Raw genomic sequence first — 25,908 nt, 5'->3', positions numbered from 1 at the left:
ATTTTTACCAGCTGTTCCTCAGACAAAGGACTATTATCAAGGATATATAAAGAACTCAAAACAATCAGTCCCCCCAAATATAAAGACCCTATTCAAATATGGGCATCCGAAATGAACAGACATTTCTCAGACAAAGAAGTAAAAGCAGCAAGAAAATATTTGAAAAAATGTTCCACCCAGGGACTTTTTAAAATGGATTCTTTCACTAAACATAATGTCTGCAGTCTCATCCATATTGTAGATTATTGTCAGTACTTCCTTTTCTTTTTATTGTCAAATAATATTGTATTCCATGGATATACTACATTTCATGTGTCCATTAGTAAGTGATGGGGATTTGGGTTATTTCTACTCTTGTGCAAATATATTCCACTATTATGAATAGTGCTGTTATTCCCACTGTTTAAAAGACTGTGTAGACACACATTTTTATTCCTTATAGCTATATATCTAAGAGTGGCATTTCTGGATAATATACCAACCCTGTCCAAGTTTTTGTGGAATTATTAGAATGTTTTTGCAAAGCAGATGCACCATTTACATTCTCACTAGTAAGGAAAAAGGCTTTGGTGTCTTTACAGCCTTAAAAACAATTCTTCTTCTTCTTATTTCTTTTTTAGAGACAGGGTCTCACTATGTAGTTGAGTCTGACCTGGAACTCACTATGTAGCCCAGGCTGGTCTCGAACTCACACGGATCCTCCTGCCTCCGCCTCCCGAGTGCTGGGATTACAGGTGTGTGCCACCACTCCCAGCACTAACAATTCGTATTATCTGCCTTTTTTATTATATTCATCCTACTAAGTGTGAAGTGATACCTCACTGCAGCCTTAATGTGAATTCCTCTAGTGATTATAATAGGTGTGCATTTGTATGTATGCATATGCATGTGCTTACATGTATGTTTCTGCTAGTTGTCAATTGTGTATCTTTTTTTGGAGAAAGGCTTTTCCAGATGCTTTGAGCAGGAAATCGTAGTCTTTCTTTTGCCATGTGCCTTTGGGCAGTCTGAAAAAAATCTATTAGCCTTTTCTTTGAATAAGACTCATCTAATTACAAAGACCTAATTATTGTCAAATAAAGGCAGTAAAATATTTTCAAAAACAAATATTTGATACAGCAATTTGTGAGCTCCTCATTCAGCATGCTATGTAACAAAATTGAAAGGCAGCTCTTATAACGCTACACAGTTTGTGATGAATATTAGCAATAGCTAGAGACGTCTGCAATGATTGCAACAAACTCCAAAAATAAATTTAATTTTGATTGGTGACAGATCCTGCCTACTATTATTATGTTTCTTGCCTACATTCCCAGGTGAAGAAAATGTTAAATTTCCTTTAAAATTTAATGAAAAAATGGTGTATTTTTGCTCCTTCCGAAATTACAGGCTCTTGTAATTCTGTTTCTACCTGTCTTTAGTTCCTTCTAGAACCATAATACCCATCCAGGAAAGGATCAGAGAAAGAAGTGCCCCAACGTCTATCCCCCCTTTACTGTTGTGTCACCTGTAGTCTCTCCAGGTGACTAGAGGGCTGGGGATTCTGGTCCTGGGGATCAGAACTCTGCACACAGAGCCAAGCGGGGAGGAATGGAGAATTGATGGGAGTAGGGTGGGTGAAGCAGTGGCACCACACTGAGAAACACCAACGCAATGACCACAGATGCATGACCGGATGTTGACAGTCAGGAAGTGGAAGGAAAGGAGGCTCTTGCTTTCCGGATGAAATCGGGCTGAGAGCAGCATTTCCTAAAGTGACCTTTTCAGAACATATGGGGAATTATGGCAGCATCTCTTATTTTGGCTTTGCAGACTCTAAGGGTATGCGAGCCTATTAAAGTCTTCGAGAAGACTTGTACCAAGGAGACGGATTTTCCCAACTTGTGTGTGAGCATAGGCACTTTTATCAGGCTTATGAGAGAGCCTTGCAGAACCCTTTTGGGTAAATACCTGTTTAGAGTACAGTGATTCATACTCATAGGCAGCTAACTGTCAAAGCATTTTTATTGCACTCATTTAATCTTCCCAGCATCCCTGAGAGTAAGACTGCTGAGATTCAGAGAGGGTGGATGATTTACATGAGATTACATGCTAGTTAGCAGTAGAGCAAGAAACAGAAAAATCTGTTCCACTGGTACCCAAAATAGACCTCTTATCCTTGTAACATAATAAAATACCTCTGTCTGTGTATTAATACTTCATCCTTTTTCCAGAAACTAGCCAAATGAACCTAGTTTCCAAAATTGTTTCTTTGTTGGGGCAGGTTAACAATCAGCTTTGTATCTCTGTGGCTTTTCTTATCTTCTGGCTTCACTGCATCAAGAAGGTTTTGGTTCTAACATAACCCTCCAAAACAATATTAACTGGATGATTGACACATGACTATAATGTCAACACTCTGGGAGGCTGAACAACAACAAAAAAGATTGAAGCCCAGCTCGGGAACTTAGCAACTTAGTGAGAGCTAGTCATCTCAAAATACAAAACGAAACAGAACAACAGCAACAACAACAAACCCCAAAAACAAAAAAATAAAAAATTAAGAAAGGACTAGAGATATAGCTCAACACAAAGGCCTCAGGTTTGATCCACAGTACCAACAACAAAAAATGACTACCTGTTAGAGAATGTACAGGAGAGGTTCAACACCCACCCCCTCCACTGTTTCCATTTTCAAAATACCTTCCTACTTTTAGAAAGGCACTAAGCTAAAGGATAAGGAGGAGAAAAAAAAGTGATCTCTGTAAACATTAAGATTGGAGACCATCAATTTTCTGCCCTCTGTAATGGCAGGATTTCTTTAAGGGGTCAAATGTTCACAATTAAGACTTACTTCCTGAAATGTATGGAAGATTTTCATGTATGGAGAAGACATTGTGCTCCCATTTCTCCAGTGAGGAACTGGGGATTTAGAGAGGTCAGATGGGTTGTCCAGATAGCAAGTATGAGAGCTGGGATGTGTCCTTAGGGATCCTGGCAACTTAGGCTAAGGGCTGTTTCCAGTTGTCTGACATGAACACTGAGGAAGAAGAGGGCAATAATCATATGCAGTTGTTGGTTAACCTGTGAGCAATGGCAGGCAGGGAGCTGGCAGGCTTTGAGCAATGGTTTGAAGGAAGGGGAAGGTGTGGATGAGTACAAAAAGGTATCAGGCACAAGCCCTGAGGCACACATGGCATATCATGTTGGTAATTGTAATTAAGGCTTTGGGCACTTGTCTATCTGCTAAAAAAGATGCAGGCAACCAAATCACATAGTTGGAAGATAAGAATGCAGTGCCAAGAGACGGAGCTTTCCGGTTTATGACCTGCCACTAAAGAACTGCAAGAACTTTTTGTTTTATTTTGTTTTGTCTTTTTCTATCCCTTTTAGCTTTAAAATTAGTGAGAGGATGGGGCAAACAAAGGGTATGCAATAGAAAACTCTTACAGAAGAGCTAATAGAGTGTCACAAAGGCTTCCAAATTCCTGGAGCTCAGAGTGTAGTGGGAGCAACAGCCAAGGAAATACAGTGGACCCTCAGTGTCCAGGGCATGGGATTCTGTGGATTCCAGCACCTATGCATTGAAAATATTTTTCAAAACTGTGTACTGAACACGTACAGACCTTTTTCTTATGACTACTTGTATAACACTTACATCTTATTAGGAGATGATTTAAGGTACATGGAAGGATGTACGTAGGTTGAACAAATCCTATGGCATTTTACATCTTGAGCACACTCAGAGTTTGGTCCTGGACCTCATCTCCATCTGTCTTACCTTCCAAGGACTCTGCAACCCATTTCCTATGATACAGGGACACAGTACAGAGTGTGGTGGGTAAATGCCAATGTGCCCTAGTGGTTTCTCACTGAATTTGTTGAGGATTCAGAAAAATTCTCCAAAAGAGTCCCATCTAATATGAGACCTGAAGGATGAACAGGAGAAGGCTGGATACAAGCATGATAATGGAGAGTAGGGGCAATGGTGTACCAGGAAAAAGGGACACAAATATGCTAATTCCCAGCCTTTTGAGTAATTAAAGGGATTTGAGACTGGGCCAGTCTGAGACTGAGACTGGTAGGAGGTTTTCTTTTTTGTTTTTCCCATCCTTGTGATTTGCATATTATTATTACTGACTTTTGTAAATAGGCGATATGTGTACATATAATATGGCAAAGGTATAAAAGAATATAAACTAAAAAGCAAGCCTTTCTTCTTTTTGATTCCCCAGATAACAATTTCTGCTTCTGAGAGATAACTGCAGGCAGTGGTTCCTTCTTCATACTTTCAGAAATGGTTTGCACATTTGTAAGTGCCTAACGTTTTGTGTTTCTTTAAAATGGTAATATTCTATACGTGATTATTACATTTATTACTTAAGCATATATATTTGATTTTATTACCAGACCATATTTCTCCAAAGTATTTCTATTCTTTTTTATGGCCAATATGAGAGGTAAAAATGATAAGTGTATTTCTGGTTTCCTTAGGATAAACAGAATCAAGCTTCTTTTGATACATTACAGACCATCTCTATGTTGCATTCTGTGCGCAGTCTGCCTATATATTTGCCATTTTTGCAATTGATTTTCTGGAGATTTTTATGCATTGGAAAAATTAACCCCCCACGTGCAAATATCCCCTCTCACAATTTGACATTTTTTGATTTTGTTTTCTGCATTTTTATTGTTCTTAAAATATTTTGTCATTCATCTTTTTTGACTATGGCCAGTCATATTTAACATTCTTCATGCTTCTGGGTTTTAAATAACATTTTAAGAAAGATTGTATCCAGCCTAAGAAAAGGAATCTCATGTTGTATTTAGTATTTTTATGATTTTAAAAAATATTTTAACTTTATTTTCACCTGCAATTTACTTTTATTATAAGATACGAGTTATAGGGCTAAATTTATTTAATCTTTTTCAGATGCATATTCATGCTTTGCAAGAGCACTTCTTTGTAATCTTAGTTTTCTTTCCCCATTGATTCAGGGTGCTGCGTTTATCATATACTTGGGTTTATTTCTGGACTTCCTGTTTGAGTTCATTATCTACCTGTCCATTCCCATCTCAGTATCACATAACTTCAATTTCAGTAACATCTAGAAACTCCAGCATGTTGTCTTTCAGAATTTTCTCACCTACTCATCTCCCAGGGAAACTTTGGAGAAGTCCTATAACTAGATAACCTGATGACCCTCTCCGCCCAGTCTTCAGTCCTGAGGTCTAACTTTTCCTTTTGGATCCTCCTACGTCTGGGTATTTCAAGTCATGATTAGATTAAAAGAAATAAGCTGTCCTTTGAGCACAGCACTTTGACCTGCTTTGATCTGCTTTTTCTAATTTCTTTATTGATCCTTCCCGATGTGGGGAATAGGGACCGGAGACTAGCAGTAGAGCCAGGACAGGAACCAAGGCTCTCCTGGCTCCAGTTCACACATCACTATTTATTACTGCTATGATGACGAATGCTGTCATTGCTACTGTCACTCCTCGTTGCTTCTATCAAAATACAGCATGCCAGGCACCGTGCTAAGTATTTACTATATTATTAATGTCATCTTTATGCAGTGCTAAATATGTTAACGTGTTATCCATTTACTCTTTGGACAGTGCTATTTTAACATCTCATTCGCTCAGTCTTTATGCAGCACGTGAAGGAGGCCGAGTGTCTCCATCCACATCGCAGTCTGTGGTCACTGCTGTGCTCCATCTGCACTCCGATACAGCCTGCTTCTTGGCTACTTTCCAGCCTCTGACCAGGAGAGCTGCAGCAGACAAATTGCTGTATGAGCGTGTTTTTATTTCCAAAGTTGTAAATTGCCCCAAAATAGATTTTATGCAATTTACAATGTGTTTGACAAGAAAAGAGGTTGTTGCTGCCAAATCCAGACTTTTAATTGAAGCCCTATGTGAGTATGGGGGGCAATAAATAGCACTCCCCATGGGGGCATATGGCAACAGGGGAGTCATTTGAGAATGCCTCCTGGGAAGGCCGGAAGGCACAGAGCCCACAGTTTTCTGGATGCCCAGCTCACTTGAATTATTTTTGGAAATAGTCTGAAAAAAGGGTTGTAGGGAAGTTGGTGAACTCATGATTATCAATCTGATAGCACTCAAGAAACAAGGAAGCTCTGTCGATCCCAGGGCCTGAGTTTGGGCTTCATTTAACATTGCTTGGTAATCCCCAGAGCACCTACATTGGTTCTCTCCGTGCCTCACAATGCATTTGGTGCACAAGAAGAGGATGTACTCTTCTTTGGGGGGGGGGGCTCGGCTTGTAGACGGTTTGCTGGAGAAGGAGGATATCAGGCATCTTCACACAGTGGGTGGAGGAAGCCAGGCTGGGCAACTGTGGTTTGAGTCTCTGGTCACGCAGCTGGTGAGCTGGCATCATGCACAAGTGCCAGTTGCTCCACAGAATCCATGGGTCAGCAGGAGCCGAGGCTGCCAGGAGTCTGCAGGACATTTGCATGTGGTTCTGTACCTTCTGGGAGCAGCATCAGCACCGGAGTGAGTGGATGTTGAAAGGGGAGAAGGAAAGGGAGCACTGAGTGGAGCCATGGACATTTGGAGCCTGGAGATAATTAGGGTCGGGATGACCCCCAAAGCTTGTTGTGTGCGCAGCTGCTGGGTCAAAGCAGTGGTGTGTATGTTATCTCATCCGAAATTTCTCCAAGCCGATGATTTGGGTAATATTATTCTTTACTTACAGATAAATGAATGAAAAGACAGAGATGTTAACCTGCTTCAAGCTGTGTGGGCGGTGGGGAGGCAAGCTGATTAAGCCCCTTTCTAATCTTCAACTTTATAATCTAACTCAGAAATAATCTTGTAAATGAAAAACAGGAACAGATTTTTTTAAATTTCAGATTTGCTTTCTTAAAAAGTCTGTTCCTTCAACCAATAACTCCCATGAATTCCTCAAACACCTTCCACAAGTGCACAACTCTCTAGGATCAGTAGGAGGAAATATGTGCTTCTCTTTCAGTTTTTGACATTTAATACAAGGCCTTAATTACATACCTTCATTTGACCACATCCTGGGCTCTGACATTATATTCATCGTACAATAGGATGACATAAAGTGTGATATATTTTTGATGATGTCTTCTGCGGAGACCTTAAAAGTCAACATATTAAAAATATTCAGTGGAGTTCTCATCCAATTATTTTTACATATTTGAAATACTTTTTCTGTCAAGAAAATTACTAAAACTTTGAATCTTAGAAGCTGTATTTCCTTCTTCAGAATAACCTCAAAAATGGCAGATTTTAATATTTGAGGGTGTGTTTGATTTTTGGAAGCTGGCAAAATCACCTGGAACTAAATCTGACAAATAAAGTGGACAATATAAATCTGGCTTAAAAATGTGCTGTTATACAAAATAATGATTATTTCCTCTGTGTTGTGGGTATTTCTTTTGATTTTTTTTGTTTTTTATGCATTTGTATATGTGTGTATTTATTTTTGGAGACAGGGTCTTGCAAAGTTGTGTTGGCTGGCATTGAACTTGAGATGCTCTTGCCTCAGACTCCCAAATAGCTGGGAGTATAGGCCTGTGCCACAATACCTGGCTTTAATTGTATTTTTGAAGGCAATTCCTAATATTTTGCTGATGGGAGAAGATTAACAACTATGGAAACATTCATTAAAAAATAAATCTTTTAAATTTGTTTTTTATTAACACATATTAGTTATACAGAGAAGTATGTTTCCTTTTGGCAATTCATACATGCACATAACATACTTTGATCATTATTCCATTCTCCCCTCCCCTCCCCTCTTATTATCCTCCTCCCTTGATCCTCTTTCTCTTCTCTAGTCTCTCTTCCACCAAAAAATAAATTCTGGTGTGTTTTTAGTAAAAACCAGCGTTATTTCTGTTATAGTTATGCTTTGAATTTAGAAGATACTTCTCTGCCAGCATATTATAATATATATTCATTACATATGATAGAAAATGCTTTCCTTTTTCAATTTTCCTCATGTCAGCAGTCAGCCTAAATTTCTTGCCATTCTTAGTTTATCAAGATGGATATTGAAAATGCTGCCCAAGAGTTACTGTGTGGTGAGTCAGCCTCAAGGCCCTATAGGCAAATCAGGTTTCGGTCCCTGTGAGCCAACCACCAAGTCACAGGGTTTCAACTTGTTGCTTCTACTATAAGCACATTTTAAAATACTAAGATGTGGGAAAAACTGATCAAAGTTCCTTTAATCTGAGGGTGAAATCTATTCATAAAAGTACAAAAATCACTCAAAAACATTAATTTTATTGAGATTTACTCTATTTACAGTGGCTAGCATCCCATGCTCACGGCAACCACAGTCTGGTAATCCTTACCCTTGGGGGTAGAGTGCAGGAAAGACTCAAGGAGACTGTCATATTTGAGAGTCATGAGAAGAGCTAAATTATGACTAAATCCTATGAGATTCTTTGGAGTACACAATCCTTTGATAGTGAAATTTGTATTTATGTCATTTACCAAACATTTATAGAGTACACATACCAGGTATTCTTTGCTTTCTGGTATATTAAATGGTGGCCGAGAACCAGTAAAACACATGAAGAACTTGTTGACTGCAATAGGCTCTGTTTGCTATTTCTCACATTTGAATAACACACAGATTCAAGAAACTCAACACCCTGAGCATAAGATCCAAGAAGAAAATGATAAGACATATTATCACTAACTTCCTGCACAGCAGAGTGAAAGAAAAAAAAATCTTAAAAGCATGAAAAGAGACAGTGCTACATACAGTGAGACAAAGATAAGGACAGTGTAGACATGAACTTCCACCAGTAGCCAAAACATTTTTAAAAATAAATCAAACCTCCTTTTCCCTTGCAAACTGTTATTTCCCTTTTTCACTTCGAAATGCTGAAACTATTATCCTGTTATGGCCAGTGCTGCATGCTCTGTCTTTTTCCCTTCATTCTTATGGTTTGAAGGACCACTGCTTAGCAGAGAGATTAAGCAGCCTGCAACATTTTAAGAAGACACATTTCTGCTTTCTTGGAACTCATATGTGGTGGTGGAATGAAAAATAGAAAATTCAAAGGAAATTAGTCACTGAACATAACAAGTTAAAATACAGATGGCCTTTGATTTATGATGGTTTTTTTCAACTTTGGTGCCAAGGTGATATACATTCTGTAGAAATGAATCTTGAATTTTGAAATTTGAATCTTGAAATTTGACCTTTTCTGGTCTAGTGGCATGCAGTTTCATCCTCTCTCACACAGTGGGCAGTGACATACAGAACTGCGGCTTCTGGTGAGCCATGAGGTCAGAAGTGAAAATGATCAGGCTAAGGCGTGATGCTCAGTAGCAGTACTAGGTACACTTTCAACTCCTGAAGTTTCTATTATACTTGATTTATTGGGTCAGAACCCCTTTTACAGCAAGTGGCACCTGCACTGGCAAGGGCAAAGAGAGCTTGTGGCCTGGCTTTGGAGGAGGTTATGTGAGGTCAGTCACGGAAGGTTTCTTTGAAGAGGTGATGTTTGAACTGAGATTAAATGTGACTGCCGGCACAGGATACAGCAAGAGCAGAAGCTGGGAGTGAGCTTAGACACTGGAGGGACCAGAAGCCAATGTGGCTGAAATACAGAGAGCAGCAGAAGATGATAATGACATGGGGTCTAGGGGCAGGTAGTTATTGCACGGTAAGCTATGGGACACTGAACAGTAAGATGTTGTCCAGAGAATGGCAGACCACAATTAGAGGCTTGATTGATACTGAAGAAAATTGCTTTGGCTGCTCTGTGGAAATGAATAGCTGCACTATTCTGTGCGTTGTCCTACTGTATGCCACATGTCATTTTCATTGAAAGAGTTGATGATGGTGTTGTATGATGTGGTTCTCTTTTTAAGTTTGTACTTGGGATTCATTGAGCTGCCTGAGGCTGTGAAAGGTCTGCTTAGCAACAATGGCGGCATCTACAAAAAGGAGAAGAGACTGAGTGAGGATCGAGTCCTGGTGTCCCCTAATACTTAAAAGGTGAGCAAGGAAGAAGCCAGAAAGGGATCTTGAAGAAGAGGAATAAGTAATGATAGCAGAGAAAAAGAAGGAGAATTTGGTATAGTTGATGGCAAGAGAGAAGTATGTTTCAAAATCTGGCAATGCAGAGCTATCATTGAGAGCAGGTTCAGTGAAAAGCAGAGACAAGTGGTCTGATTTGAAGGAAACCTTAGCAGCGACATTCTTCTGTAAAGCTGGCAGAAGCTGGACGTGGTGGCATGTACTTGTAATCTCAGCACTCTGGGAGGCTTAGGCAGGAATATTAAAAATTTGAGCCCAGCCTTGGCAATTTAGCAAGTGAGACCCTGCTTTAATAAAAAGGCATTGGCTGAAAAGAGGAGAGACTTAGGACGACATGTCGAAGTAGATTCAAAAAGAGATTTTATAAGCATGAGGGAAATCGAGCATATTTATACCTATAGGAGAACAAGCAAACAGTGGGAGAGTGAGGACTTAGATTAAAGGACATAACGGCTATGGGAGACCAAGCAGGAAAAAGAACATGAAGGGAGTTTGACTTTGTCGAATGGAAAGGACATGCCATTCCCTGAATCTGGAGGTATATTGTGTAGATTTGCTTTATAGACGGGGACAGACAGCTGAAATTGATAATCAATTTTCCTGATGAATTAGAATACAAAATTATTACCTTAAAGTGAAAGATTAAGTTTTGTTAGCGGGACTGATGTGAGTATAAAAGTTTTATGAACTACTAATGGAAGTAGGAGACAGATGCCTGAATATATATGAAGGGTATATCAAGTAACTTCGAATACCTGCTTGAACTCAGAGTCTGGAAACAGTAATTGATTTTTTTTTTTTGGCAATGTTTAGCAGTCCCAGTGATGGAGCTGTGATGGCAGACTGTGGTACCGATGCTTTTGCTGTGCTGGTTTAGTGAAAGAACACAGGTGCCGGAGCTGTAGATGAGGGTGTAAGAATATTTCAGTTGGTAGAAAATATCATGCAGGAAGGATTTGGAAGTAAAGAAAAATGTTCTGAGGGTCTACGGGTAGTAGCACCTCTTTCAAAGAAGAGTTTGTGTAAAGCAAACCTAAAAAACAGTTGTGCTGTAATTACTTCATAGTGGTATCATGAAGCATAAATAAGTACAAATGCAGTGATTGACTATGATCTAGCACGTATGAGGAGGCGAGTAGAGGCTGATTATAATCGGAAAGTCTATAGGTTTCACATCCAGTCCCCCAGCTCCCTGTGACTTTAACTGCAGCTCAGGTGGACAGGCTGGAGCCATCTGCAGCCTCCACAACCCCCACTGTCCCTGTCACCCAGCTCTAGAGCCTGTAGGGCCCTTTCTCCAATGCATCAAGACTGTCACCGCCTCATCCCCAGATGCAGCTAGGAAATGGGGGTACATAGTAAACAGTTGAGGTAAATAAGTGGCCCTGCTGCGTGGCTTTCACTGAGAGGAGGTTTCTGGGTGATTCCTCAGATTGTCTCTGGCAGGGATTGGTATGAAACACCCTGTGGACAACAAGCTGAACCTCACCCACCTTCTTCTTCCTGCCTACCTCTTTTCCTCATTCTCTTGCTTCTGCATGCTAGGATCATTTTCCAAATGTATTTTTGCACTCAAATCTTTGTCTCATGTTCTGCTTTCAGAGTGGCATGTGATAGGGGAATCTAAACATCTTTAAACAAAACCCTTGGAGACCTGGGCTAGCTAATGGTAAATGAATCATATTATAGAGGTGTAGTGTGACATTCATGGCAGTGGCCACCAACATAAACGAGGCTATCATATTATAGAGCTGTAGTGTGACATTCATGGCAGTGGCCACCAACATAAACGAGGCAAATGATGTGTAAATGATTTTTTACATATGATATGATCGTAAAATAAAATGCAAGTGTGAAAACCAAGTTTTGAAAAGATAAGAGATTCACATTATAAGAATAATGATCTAATTATAATAATTTGAATCTAGTGTACAACTTAAAAACAAAAATTAGACACAGAATGGTGGGAGAATTCACAATTTCCTCATTGTTCCCAAGGGGGATATTATTTCATTCTTGATAAAGATAACTGGAGAAATATATGTTCCAGGATGCAGTTTTTAACCCTCAAAGTAAGAGCTACTTGAAATAAAAACAGGATGTATACTTTCCAAGAACTAGAAAAATAAGCTAAGAAAATAAATTTCATGCTGCAAACATATTTTATCAAACACATCGAAGTCTTGGGCCTTTAATCTTATCCTCTCCAGGGATTTCTGTGGCTCTCCTTCCCCACTGGGCCTCAGCATCACCTCCAGCATTGGAAACGCAAGTGTTCCATTTCTGACCACAGCTTCCTCCCTTTCCAGAACAGCTTCTTTTTTTTTTTTTTTTTGAATGAGGAATTAACCCAGGGCCTTCTCATTGAGCTAAAAGATTCTTTTGACACAAAGTTTGCTAAGTTGCAAAGTTGCCCAAGCTGGGCTGGCACTCCCAACCCTCTGTGCAGGTCTCCCGACATGCTGGGATTGCAGGTGTGTCCCACCACTAGCTTGGCCTTTTAATTACAACCACTAAAATAGCTGTTGACCCTTTTGTGACTTTTAGTTCCTTTATCTTTACTTATCCCCATCCATAAGTTTTTTCTTTTCTTCATTTTGCTACCTGTTAGGTTAGATTCCAATGTGCACTGTGTTAGCACTACTACACAGAAAATAGAAGAATATCCCAAATCCTCTACTAAACTCACAAATGTACTTGCTTATTTCATAGAGAAGGTATTTCTGTTTCTCTTGGAGAGCAATTTTTAATTTTTTTAATATTTTATAGTACACGTTTATAGTATACATTGATTACATTCACTGTGAGTAGATGCATGTGCATAACATTTAAAAAACTGAACAATTTCTTAGGTTTGATTTGAACTCTCCTCTTGCCTTCTTGAGCACTGTGTGCTATGGATTTCTTTTAATCTCTTGACTATCCATTTTCTGTCTCAATACTATCAATTGCTCAACTTGCAAATATTTTAAAAAATCTGCTTTGTATACATACAGCATTATACTACTCAACTGCATAAATGTAGAAAATTCTGTCAACAGAATTTGGGACAACACAAATGAACCTGCAGTCCATTACACTAATGAAATGAGGCAGACACAGAAAAACAAACATCAAATGGACTCATACGTGGCATGCAAAGAATTGAACTCATAGAAGCAGAGAGTAGAATGGTAGTTAACAGTGGTTTATGGGCCATAGGATTGGGGAGATTCGGGCTAAAGAGCAAAAACTTTCAGTTGGGAGGAATAATTTTATTTATTAATTAATTTTTTTTTTTGCTTTTTCCCAGTACTGGGGATCAAACTAAGGAACTTGTGCTTGCAAGGCAGGCATGGTGTCACTGAGCTAAATCCCTGGCTCTAGGAGGAATAATTTTAAAAGCTCTCTTGTACAACATGGTGGCTATAATTGATAAGGTATTATCTTCTTGAAAACTGCTAAGAGAGTAGATTTGTTTTAAAGACTATTTTCTCTACACTGAATTCCTTTTCTACCTTTATCATAAATTGGTTGTTTATAAATGTGGGGATTTGTTTGTGGATATTGGTTTAGTTGTCTGCCTCTCTACCAGCACCATATGATCTTCATAAGTATAGTTTTATAACCAGTCTTGAAATAAAGTAGTATTACTCCTCTCTTTGTTAATGTTGTTTTGACTACTGAAACTTTTCAGCATTTCTATTAAATTTTATTTAATTTCTATCGAATATTTGTGAATTTATATAAAACCATTCCTGGGATTTTATTTGGAAGTAGGATGAATTTACAGATAAATTTGGGAAGAAGTGATATCATAATATTAAGTCTTCAGAACTAGGAACATGATATGTCTCTGTTTTTTTAGAACTCAATATATTTCAACAATGTTTTGTAGTTTTCAATGTAAAAATGTGCACTTATTTGTTCTGTTCATCACTAAGTATTTCATATTTTATGCTGATATTTTAAACAATGTGTTTTAAATCTCACTTTTTTCCCATTGAGTTTATTGGTACATTTAAGGCAAACAATCCAGTTACATTCACCATTGGGATCTTGTACCTTTACATGATGTATCTTGGTTCTAATTTTTCTCCATTCTCCTGCCCTCCCTTCACTTTTCCCTATTTACAAAGACTTTGTTTCCATTTTTTCCTTTTTTAAAATATTTTTTCTTTTATCTTATTACTTATTTCCTTTCACCTCCCTTTCCTACTCCCTTTTTTGATTTTTATTACTAAAACAGAAACATGATTCATTTTTTTCCTCATGATTCATTCATCTTTGTTTATTGATCTTATACCTTGTAATTTTACCTCAGGTAATATATGCATTAAAACAGATTGACTTCTTCCATTGCAATATAAAAGTTGCTGTTTACTTTTTCTTTATTACACTGGTTGAAACTTTCAGTAAATATAGTAAATAGTAAATAGAAATTAGGATATTGAAATCCTTGGAATATTCCTTATTTTAGGGGGAACACATTTAATCTTTTGCAATTAAGTGTATTATTCAATTTTGTTATTATACCTTTTTCCTGCCTTCTTTAGGATTGTGCATTTTTTGTTCCACTTTACTGTCTCTATTGCTTCAAGAGGAATAACTTTTTATTTTGTTTTTGAGTGGTTACTTTGAAGTTTATATTATAAGCTTTAGTCCAATTTAAGAACCTAAGAACAGTGTACTTCCATTTTTTTAAGCAACCTCTGTGATATTATTGTTAAATATTTTATTTCCTAATATTATTAAACCCACACAATATTACATGCTTTTTAAACAATTACCCTTAAAGATGTTTAAATAACAAATTTTAAAATCTTTATATAGTTACTCTGTATTTGCACAGTTTAGTGTTTTCAGTGCTCTTCACTCCTTGTGGGAAGATTTCTCCATTTTGATACAAAGTTGAGGGTAGATAAATCTGTGCTAGAGGCTGTGGTGTGCATTTCAGGATGTTTAGCAGCAGGCCTGTAAAGAGGAGGCCCTCTGCCTCCTAGCTATGACCCTGAACTTTTGTCCTTCTCTTTTTCTCCTGAGCCCCCTCTATTCTAAGGAATTTAGAGTACAATTTGCACAGGTCTGAAATCTAAGAATCACTCTTGATATCACTCCCTCCCTTTTCTTTCATATCTAATTTATCATCAAATTATATTATTTTTCCTTCTTAAATATACACTGATCTCACCCATCTTATTCATTATTTGCTGCCACTTTCCTAAATCGATCTATCGTAATTTCTTACTTGTATGACTAAAACACATTTTTCACTTGGTTCTGCATCCTTTTGCTTCTCTCCAGTATATTGTTCACTGCAGTGGACTGACCGATGGTCAACTTGTAACACCCAGCTGAACTGAATCAGCATGGTCTGGGTGTGGAGGATCCACCTGAAGATTGTTACCAATACCCATAAAAAGAGAACCAGAGGGAAAGATCTCGGCCTGCTGATTTTCTAGGAGAAGCTTGTTGTGAATGGTTTTCCTGGTGCAAACTAGGCTGTTCTCATAAGAGGAGGAGCTCAAGGCCTCACTGTCACTGGGAAAGGAGGCTGTGTTCGTCAGAGAAGCTCTGATCTTTACCATGAGCATCACTTCCTGGTTCCAACATGGATCCCTCAACTTAGTGGCACAAATCCTTCATCTCACCAGTGTAGATTTTCTGGCTTCCACCACTGACTTTTGGGCTTCAGATCCTCAGTACGGACAAGCACGAGACATTGCTATGGGCTCTAGGCCTCTGGCTGGACTCGAGGAGGACACAGTCTGGGACTCTAAGCTGTCAGCTGGACTTGTGGGGGACACTGCTGGGATCCAGGCCCTCAGCTGAATCCTCTGGACTTCTAGTGTACAGTTAATCTCTTGCACTCCTTTGCATTTGACTCTTCGGGTAATTATCATAAAATAATCCTATAAGTTCCGTGTCCTGTATTTAATGTATTCCCTTGCCAAATCCAGCTGACTATAACATTCATATTGTAGCTAGTCTATCTTTTATCATTTTTTGTTGTTGTTGTTGGTACTGGGGATCAAACTTGGGTCCTTGCACTTGCAAGGCAGGCAGCTCAGTGGTTCTGTCAAGCATTTTTTTTTTTTTTTTTTTTTTTTTGGTACCAGGCATTGAACGTGGGACCTTGTGCCTTGTGAGGCAGGCAGGAGAACCACTAAGCTAAAGCCCCGGCCCTAGTCTGTCTTTTAAATATGTCTTACAAGTTTCCCATTTCCCTGTATATAACCTAAATAACCAATTCATACATATGTAGATGTAAGCTTGGCAAGTACTAATATTTGGATAAATAAGAAATATGGTAGGTGGGATTCAAACTCATATTTATCTAACTCTATAAATATAAACGTAATTTTTTAATATTTAAATATCAACTCCAAATGAGAGGGAACAGTGAATTTTCAGGAGCCTAAAGGGATAAAACACAGATGTGAAAGGAAGTGTTTGTACCACACACATATAAAAGCTATCAGGAGTTTCCTGTAAATTTATGCAGTTCAATTTTGTATTCATTCACCATCTTCAACAGGTATTTGCATTTCCTGTTAATTTTAGGTATGGAGTGTATAAGCGGACATTTATGGAGAAGGAAATTTAACAAATATTTGCTGTGTAATTATAATTTTCAGGGGTATCCAACTTATGTATCTTGGGGGACACAAATGGAGAGATAAACTGGGCATTGTCCCTATGCACAAGGATGTACCACTTTTCCTGTCTCATTTGCATATCTTCCCCTAACTCTTTCATCCCCACGAAATTGCCTCATTTTCCCCCTTTCCGCTCACATTTTTGGAAATGGCAGTATTGTCAGTTGTTCTAAGATAACGGAGAATTTTCACAAATTCAAGAATTAATTCAAATCATATTCCAAATAAGGAGGATAAATGACTTCCAAGAGGTTTAGAGGAATTTCAACCTTTTTAAAAATAAAGAATAAGAAATCTCACTACCTGAAATCAGATGCAATACTTTTCATTTGAAATCTGTCTGTCTAATTGGAAACAGCAAAACACTGCAAGTTTATACCCTTGAAGAAAGTGGGACACCAAAAATGGATAAGGAACACAAAACAGGGACACCTGGAAAGATTAGAGAAGGTGCTCTCAGATGGGAGAATCAGATAAAAGGATTTCCTATCAGGTGTCCTTCTGAAAACTGTAAAAGTGGTATTATTCCTGTTGGTAAACAAGAGATTTCCACTTGGAGAGCACTCTCCACTGTTTTATTTTATTTTACTTATTTATTTATTTTTTGGGTACCGGGGATTGAACTCGGGTCCTTGCACATACTTACAAGGCAGGCCACTGAACCACTGAACTAAATCCCCAGCCTTCTCCACTGTTTTAAAAAGAGGAGGTAACGATTGTAATCTGGTAACAAGAATGCTAGAATCTGAAAGCTTTGGTTCAATTCATCTCGTAACAAACAAACAAAAAAATCCATCATTTAAAATTGACTTCACAAGTTTTTTTACTTTTTTCGGCTTCTTCAACTGGGCTTGGATCAGCTAGCTGCTAGTATGTGTTTATGTTCTCTGTGAAGAATATGATGTCAGAAATTCAGTTTTCAGATGGGAAGATCCTTTAGGGAACATTGTTGACAGAGTTTTAGACTTTTAAAGCATTGGAGCCCTTTCCTCGGGTCAAATCTTCTATGGGAAACCAATGTTTAAAGAATGAAAGCAGCAGTGAGACCGATGAGGGAAAGGGAGCGGTGTGGAGAGGAACAGCGTTTTCTTGGGCCTTCCAGCCTTGAGTTGGAATCTAAAGCATGATGAGGGGTGCCAGAGCTCTCTGGGGCACAGTTCAACACCTTTTGACTTAGCATATTTTCTCTCCTTCCAAATGGGTAAACAGGCCTATAAGGTAACAGGGGCTTGTTCAACTGCATTTACAAGGATAGAGACAGACTGAGCAGATTGTGACACCCCCGGGTATGGCTAAGTGATTAAGCTCACTCTTCCAGGGCTCTGGTTGTGATGCCTACCAGCATTCATTAGATCAAGAAAGTTACTTTTGGGGGACAAAATTGTGGGAGGATCTTCGAAGGGCTAAGGAGGGATTTGGCAAGTAATTCAAATAGCTGGCACAAAGGCATCTAGCTTTGTGAAACCAACGCTGAGATCCAAAAGAGAGAGTCGAGACAGGATGTCAGCTTACAAAAACAGAGAGTAAACTCCTGACATATGAACAAGTTTCATTCTGGGAGAACTTTCACGAGTCAGACTCGTTTGTGTTTGTAAGTCTAGTAAAGTGAGTCTTATATCCACCTTTCACACAAATGCACAGTGAACATTGCTTTATGCTTCTTCCACTTCACTTCCACATCATCACTGCTTTTCCTCTTGCCTCTGGACAGCATGGGCTCTGACTGAGCTCTGCATTATCTTTTGGAAGCTTCCTCCTGTGTTCTGGAAGTGTTTATTGGAGGATAGCATCTTCCGTAAAATCTGACTCACTGGCATGTATACATAAGTCCTGACTTAGAAACATTCGAGTTGTGAACTTTCAGGTGTGAACCACCCACTACGAACATTCATACATGTGAACAAATCATGGACATTGTCACAAGGGTGCTGCTGTGTGCTTACTGTGCAGCATGATAGTGTGTATCGGGGAGACCAAGCAAGAAGCAAAAACACTGTTGGAGTTTCAAATTAATTAACACCAGTTAGGTCCCAATACCTGGCCGCTGCAGCACCCTTTAGGGTGACATAGAAACTGTGAGCTTAGGGCTGTCTTTACCATGTACCACTTAATCTCTGGGGACTGGAGTAACCACCTCCCACTCTCTAGTGAGTGGACCATGAGCGCCTCAAAAATGAGAAAAGTATGTTTTTGGCCTTGCCTCCCTTGTGTCTGCACAGCCACTTGCATGTGGAATATGTGATAAACACCACATTCAGAACTGGGGATGTGGTCTGGACTGGAAAGGAGCTTCTCAGAAGCTGCTAAGCTGAATGGCGGGACAAAAGTGTGGCATCCGTGGGAAGAGAACTGACCTCGTAAATCATATTGCACAACCTTACTGTCACACTTGTGGAAGGAACGTTGTACTGCCCAGGCTTTGGTTTCTTCAGCTGTGAAATGAGGAAGAGAAATGAGGTCCTTCTCATAGTCCCTTCCAGTCTGACTCATCATAGCTCTTCCTCATTTGCCTAGGAACAATGGTTATTGTTACATTTTGGAGTATTCACTGAATCCATGCTGTGCTCATCACAACTCCTTGCAAGCAAGGAGGTTGAGCCCACTTTGCAGATCGAGTAACCTGGAGGCAGAGAGATTAAGTAATTTGTACAAGTTCACACAATCGGAAGACAGAATTGGGATTCAAAGTCAGATTTGTAGGGCTCTTTGCTATGATGTGTGGCCCTGAATTTAGGATGAGAAAGGAAAAGGACAGGGAGGAACAGGTTGAGGAAGGGATCTTATGAATCACTCCTGACCCACACTTTCTCCACCTGTTTCACTGGGGTCTGTGGCCTAGAAGTCTCCAGCCTCTGCTTGAATCATTCCTAGGGGCAGAAATCTCATTCCTTTTTACATAGTACACATTGAGACCAGTTCTAATTGCTGACAATTTCTTCCTGAATTCTCTCCTCTTACATCTTCTACTTCGAAGTCCTAATTCTGCTCCATTAAAATGGAAACCAGGCCTGAATAATTTGTGAGCAGACGGAACCAACTAGGCCTCAGAAGTGGCTGAAATTTTGCTTGATTTCCCAATATAAGCAAAACTTAATTTCAGCTCTTTCTTGTGTGTGCTTTTGTTATTGAGAAACAGAATTTAAACTCAACCAGTCAGAAACAGCCAACAAAGTTAGAAGACAGACCAAGGAAGGCCACTGTATTTCTGTACCCAGTCAAGCATGCTCTGGCTTTGCCTCAGGGGTGTGCCCTATAAGCTCCCACCTCCTCCCAAGTTTCACTTGGTGGAACTCCTCTACTCCTTCTGGTTTAAAACTGTCCCATTCATGAATTGTAATCTTCTCAAATAAAATCTTTAACATTTTTCTGCCTCAGTTTATTCTTAATAACAGTTCTGCTTGCCTGGCTCTTTTCTTTGTGAACTATTTTCTCTCCCAGTGAGAAAGAAGAGTTTCATGTTGAGTCATGGTGTGAGGTAGCCTTGCTTATGAGGCTATTTTTCACTGTTCAGCCTTGGCCTGAATGAGATCTTTCCAGAAATGTGAGGTTTCCATGAGTCTTCTCTGAAATGCTCTCCTGTCTGATCTCATCTTCCTCAATTTCTGGTTCTCTGTGACTAGCAGAGGAATTCATAGTTGTTCCAAACAGTGAGGTTCCTAGTTGAAATCACTGAACCCATTGCTTTTGGATCAAATGTCTCTTCGAAAGCGGAAGGTGCCTGGAGGGCTCAGGGTGTTTCTCCATCCTTATGACTGTACTGCTAAAGTCTGTGACTGTAAAACAGCTGGGAAAGCCCCTGCCTACCTGTGCCACCTGCCTTTCCAGCTTGGTTTCCTGGTTACTTTGTGTGTAGCTACTGGTGTTTGACTTCGCTTGGCCCCATTTGGCAGTAGCACGCTGGCCCCTCGAGGCACACTTCAGGGTGGAGCTGACTGGCATGGAGGCTTGCATGTTCCCAGAGACCAGTGCTCAGAAGGAGCTGGGCAGTGCTGGAGTTGTTGTGCTCAACGCAGACACAAGCACTGCACCATCACAGTTCTCTGTCCAAGGGAGGTGCCTCTCCCCATGAGAGTTGCGAGGCATCTTAGTTACTTTATCACAGGAACACAAGCCCCCACACTCACAACTTAAAGCAGCGGAGGTTTATTTTGGCTCACACATTAGAAATTTTAGTCTTTGTGTGGCCAGCCAGGTCCATGGCAGGATAGTATGGCAGTGGGTCATGGTGCAGGAGAGTGGACAGAGGAGAGCTGAGAAGGGTTGGTGGACAGGATGCTGAGAGAAGGAAGGAGTCAGACAGGGAGATAATGGCTTCCAGGCCACATTCTCAGGGACCCACCTCTTTTTACCAAACCCCATAGGCCAGCTGTCAGCCCCCACAATCCAATTACCTTCTAAATGCCCCACCTATGAGTGTAAGAGGCTCTAAAAGTAATAGGAGGTGCACATTTGTTTGTGATCAGATTTCTGTTAAGATTTAAAAGATAAGATCAATAGACTGGGCTTATACAAGAAAACGATCTAGCTAAACTGTCGGGAATCCCCTCATAGCTATTTTAAGATACATGTTTCATCATTAACTATAGTCATTGTACTACACAATAGAACACCAGAACTTCTTCCCTCTATCTAACTGTAACTTGTACCCACTGACTAAGAATATCTTTCCATACTCTTTTCTCTGTCTCCTCGGCAGTCTTTCAGAACCTCCAATGCTACAGATAAACAGAAGTACAAAATTGCTCAAGAAATAAGTCAGCAGGTATCCATGTACTTCTATGTGGTTAAATCTGCTTAATTTAATTTTGTAAATCTTGGTGTTAGGTGGGTATGACAGAGTTGTTAGGATGTCTCTGGCAAGATGTTATTCAGGGTCAAGTGCAAGGAGATAGCGTGTGGCTTTGAACATGTCTTTTACTCTCTTGACTGATGTTTGTCAACTTTGGGGTGAGGAACATGAAGATGGCAATTTCAGTTTTGGTGTGGGGAGATCTGAGTGGATGTCCCTACAGAAGAAAGCAAGTAGCTGTAGAAAGAAGCCAACAGATGCAGATCTTAATACATTCCCAGAACATTGTATTACAAAGATTCTTCCTCCCTGAGATGAGCCCGGAACTGAATCTTCTGTAGGTTTCTGTGGACTAGACTATTGAACCATGGATCAGAAAAGAAGTTCATTCATTTATAGGTTACTTTATTAATATATATTCATGGAGCAGATACTGTATTCGGAGAATACTATGCTTCTGATAAACACAAGCATAAATTACTTCCTACTTGTTAAGCAGCACGTGATTGTTATAGACAATCACAAAATCCTGAACAGGATGTCTAGAGACTGGACTTTCAGTACTGGCTCTGACAATAACGAGTGACCTTAATATCACCTACTAAAGGACAGGTTTATGTATTGAGGTTTAGATTCTTTCCAGTTTAAGTTGGTTTTGATATTAAGTTGTACTTATTCTCACTTGCTTATGTGATGATGTTGAGTATTTAACATAAGTTATTTATTTTCTTGTTAACCCTATGTAGAAGGATTTTTTTGTAAGCTTTATTAAGGTATAGTTGGCAAATAGAAAATTTATATACTTAAGGTGTACAATGTTTTGATGTATGTGTATACTGTGAAATGATTACCACAATCAAGCTAGCTAACATACCTATCATCTTATTAAAGCTACTCTTTCTTTTTCTGGTGTGTGATGAAAATATTTAAAACCTTCTCTCTTAGAAGATTTCTAATATATAATGCAGTATTATTGACTATAGTCGCCATGCTATGCCACAGATCTCCAGAACTAATTCATTATGCATAAGTGAAACTTTGCAGGCTTTGACCAACAATCCTCATTTCCCCCACCTCCAAGCCCCTGGCAACCACCATGCTACTTCCTACTCTGCAAGTTTGAATTTTTTAGATCCCACATATAAGTACAATCATGTGGTATTTGTCTGTGTCTGATTTCTTTCATTTAGCATAATGTACTCCAGGTTCTTCCATGCGGCACCACCAAGCAGCAGTATTATTTCTACCTAAGCAATATGGAAATCCTGGGAAAAAGAAGTTAGAGAACACTGAAGTAATGAGTTTTAGCCTTCTGCTGGACTCAAATTCAGGTTTCCCTGACCCCAGAGCTCATGAGTAGAACCTTCACGGCTACTATTCAAATGACAGTTGGAGATGGGATGTCACCCTAAAGTCTGGGGTGGTGCAGGAAGGCAGGCTGGATATAGGAGGTAGGAGATAGGTCCTTAAAAATGGAGAGGTTCAGACTAGCAAATAAGAGGAGAGCCCTTGAAGTAGGGCATTGGATAAGTCAAAAGAGAGACTTCTTAGTTTGATGATTAAAAAGTAGCTTTTATAAGTGAAATACATTCAACACACTCTCGTTACTCCTTGAACACTTGAAAAATAAACACATAAAGCAGTAGGTGGAAGATATATAAATTACCTTAACCTTGAGCCAAGGAAGAAGCAGCCAGCACATTTGCACTGCTAGATCAGACAAATGCATCAAATGTAGAAAGGAAACAGATTTTTCATATCCAAAAATGTTTGGAGACTTTGCTTCCACCATGCTGCTGATTCCAACTTGGCCATCTCAGACAATGCATCAGTCCCAGTAGAGTTTAAACCTGATTCTCTCTCTCTGAAGTGCAGCTGTCACCCTATAGCATCAAATCCTTCTTCATGACATTTAAAATGCATAACAGTGTGGGCAATGGGCACAACTCCACTATGAGACAGTCCCTTCTTCCTTTCCAACTAGCCAGTTGTGATCCATCCAAGTGACAAGCCAAGTCCATGTGGTTGGTCACTAGACCTTTCCGTGGGGTGCAGGTGTTTACAAGACTGGTGTGGGATTTTGAGAGTGGGAAGAGGGAGTTGCAAAAACATCTTTGAAATGAGCAGAATCAAAGGCAGTCCTCCTGAAAGATCACAGGCCTCAGAGAATGAATGTCAAGGTTGTTAGTGAAACTTGTCATAGTGCCAAATCTCTTCAACTCTAGTTCTCTCTCAGGATCGCTTGTTACCTACAAATCACATCAGCATGCTGGTTTACAGGAGGCAAATTCTGTGGGAGAGGAACATGAGCATTGCCTTAGCCTTCTAGGTGAGCAAGTGAGTGGGGAGGTGCCCATTGTATAGAACTCAGAATGTCATTAGCATGCGTTGAGAGGTTTTGGGCCATCCAGATAAGCCTGCAGAGAGATCTTGAAGCTAAAGCTGAACCAGGTGTGGGCCATGGTGATTGTGAATGGCAGTCACACCTGGTCTGGACAGCTGTGGTTGATTCTTCTGCAGTTTCTTTATTTAGGTTTTCTACTGAAGGAAGAGCAGGAAAGAACATGAGTGGAGTGTTAGAGAGAAGCTGGACCTGTAAGTCAAGACTTACTGTTTTCAGTGCTGCGTGCTAAGAGAAGAAAGTATGATCCTGACATAGCAGGCTTTTTATAAATTTTTAAACCTGGTGATAAAATTATACATATTCACTGACAAAAACTAGGAAATACAAAGGTAAGTAAATAAAAATTATCTATAATTCCACTACTGAGACCTAATAACAGTTAACATTTTAAGAGCATTTTCTCAGTCATGTATAAAAATGTACACATACTTGCAAATATGAATATGCATAAATAAATTTATTCCCTATTTTACAGAAGTAGTATTATGTGGTGCATTTATATGGCTTTTCAAATTCATTATTGTTCTGTGATCATTTTCCCTTGTCATTAAACATTCCTCAGAATCAATAATTTTAAAGGACTGTGATGAAATATATAATGATTTATTTAACCATTTCCATACACCTGGATATTCAGGATGTCCAGCTGATTCTGTTTTAAGTACCAAGGCCACACTATCCTTATTCATTCATCTTTGTACACATATTTGATTTCCTGAAATATTCTTGGTTCCAAGAATCTTTTATAGTGGGAAATAGTTTCAATACACTCAAGCACAACTTGGATCCTGGTTTTAATTAGAGGGCTTTGTGAATATGGAGATGACAGTGACATTCTGAATGAAAACATAAACCTTTGCAATGCTGGGGGTAAAGTTTGTGTTTAGGCGATGTCTTGGGCTGATCGTTGAGGCCAACCTGTCTTGTGGAAAGTAAAGGAGTCCTGCCAACTCCTGTCCTTTGCCTTTGGTCTGTCTTGTTGGAGTTCAGCAGGAATCTACAGGGATAAGCTTGCTCAGCAGTCAACAAAAACACATCACCACTTATATCTTTCCTTCCTCCAACACCACTCTATACCTCTGGAATTTCATTTCATAGTAGCTGCATGTGTGAATAAGAATAAAAAGAGGTTGTCATAGTTACGCCTAGATGGACTGTGGTTTAGCTCATGAAAGACAATAAGCAGTTCTGTTTTCCCTCTTTGCTGACTAGTCCAAAGTCAAACATTGGGGACTTTGACTTGTTCTTCTGAAACAAAATCTCTTGGATCAGAAGATGGGAAAGAAGTGGCTGTATACCTTTTGTCCACAGCACAAAATCTCACTCATCCAATCACAATGTCAGATGATATCCACAAGGACAGGACAGTTTAACCAGTGTCCCAACTGTGGTAACTCTTCCTATAGGAAGACCTGGTTCTCTTCTTTAACTTTCTGTGATTTTCTTCTAATAGTTCTTTGGTAACACCTCCATTCAATTTTGTGCCTTCTTTTGGGTGCTGGGCCTCATTAATTAAACCTTCTTGCTTCCCCCCTCTCCTTTTCTTCCTTCTCTTCCTCTTTTTTCTCCCCCTCCTCCTTTCTCTTTCTTCTCTTTTTTCCTCTATATTTTCTATAGCTTCTTCTATATATGTGCATCTACATCTTATTGAATAGTAAATTTTACTTGTATTTTATGGAAATTCTTTCTTGTTCTCCAGTTATTTCATTCTTACAAAATTCTACCCCTGTTTTAAGAATACAGTGCTGCTTCAATATGTCTAAGGAAACTCATTAAATTTTTTTTTTAAAGTTCTCTTCTGTTTTGAAAAGTTAGAGGTGATTTTCTGTCTTCTATGTATCTGCCATACTCCCTCATACTGTGTGGGTCTTGTAATTGCCTGGGAGAGCTGTGTCTGTTCATACTTGAGAATCAAGGAAGGAAGATTCTCTGTGTCTTATGACTGTTGCAGGAGGCTTACCTTATGGCCAGGCTTTTCTTTTTTCTTTTCTTTCCTCTCATTGAGTTTATTGGTACATTTTAGGTATACAGTACTTACATTCAT

At 39.3% G+C, this 25,908-nt stretch overlaps 1 pseudogene; it reads right to left on the bottom strand.

Annotated features, from left to right (window-relative positions):
• Positions 1–20,622, bottom strand: part of LOC117285842 — a 66,010-nt pseudogene extending 45,388 nt beyond the window's left edge.
• Positions 20,623–25,908: the final 5,286 nt, after the last annotated feature.

The sequence above is a fragment of the Fukomys damarensis genome, unplaced genomic scaffold, assembly GCF_012274545.1.
Source record: "Fukomys damarensis isolate Sample0158 unplaced genomic scaffold, DMR_v1.0_HiC HiC_scaffold_13, whole genome shotgun sequence".
NCBI classification, from domain to species: Eukaryota; Metazoa; Chordata; class Mammalia; order Rodentia; family Bathyergidae; genus Fukomys; species Fukomys damarensis.
Note: the sequence above shows the minus strand (reverse complement) of the source record. Positions and strands in the feature narration are given on the sequence as shown.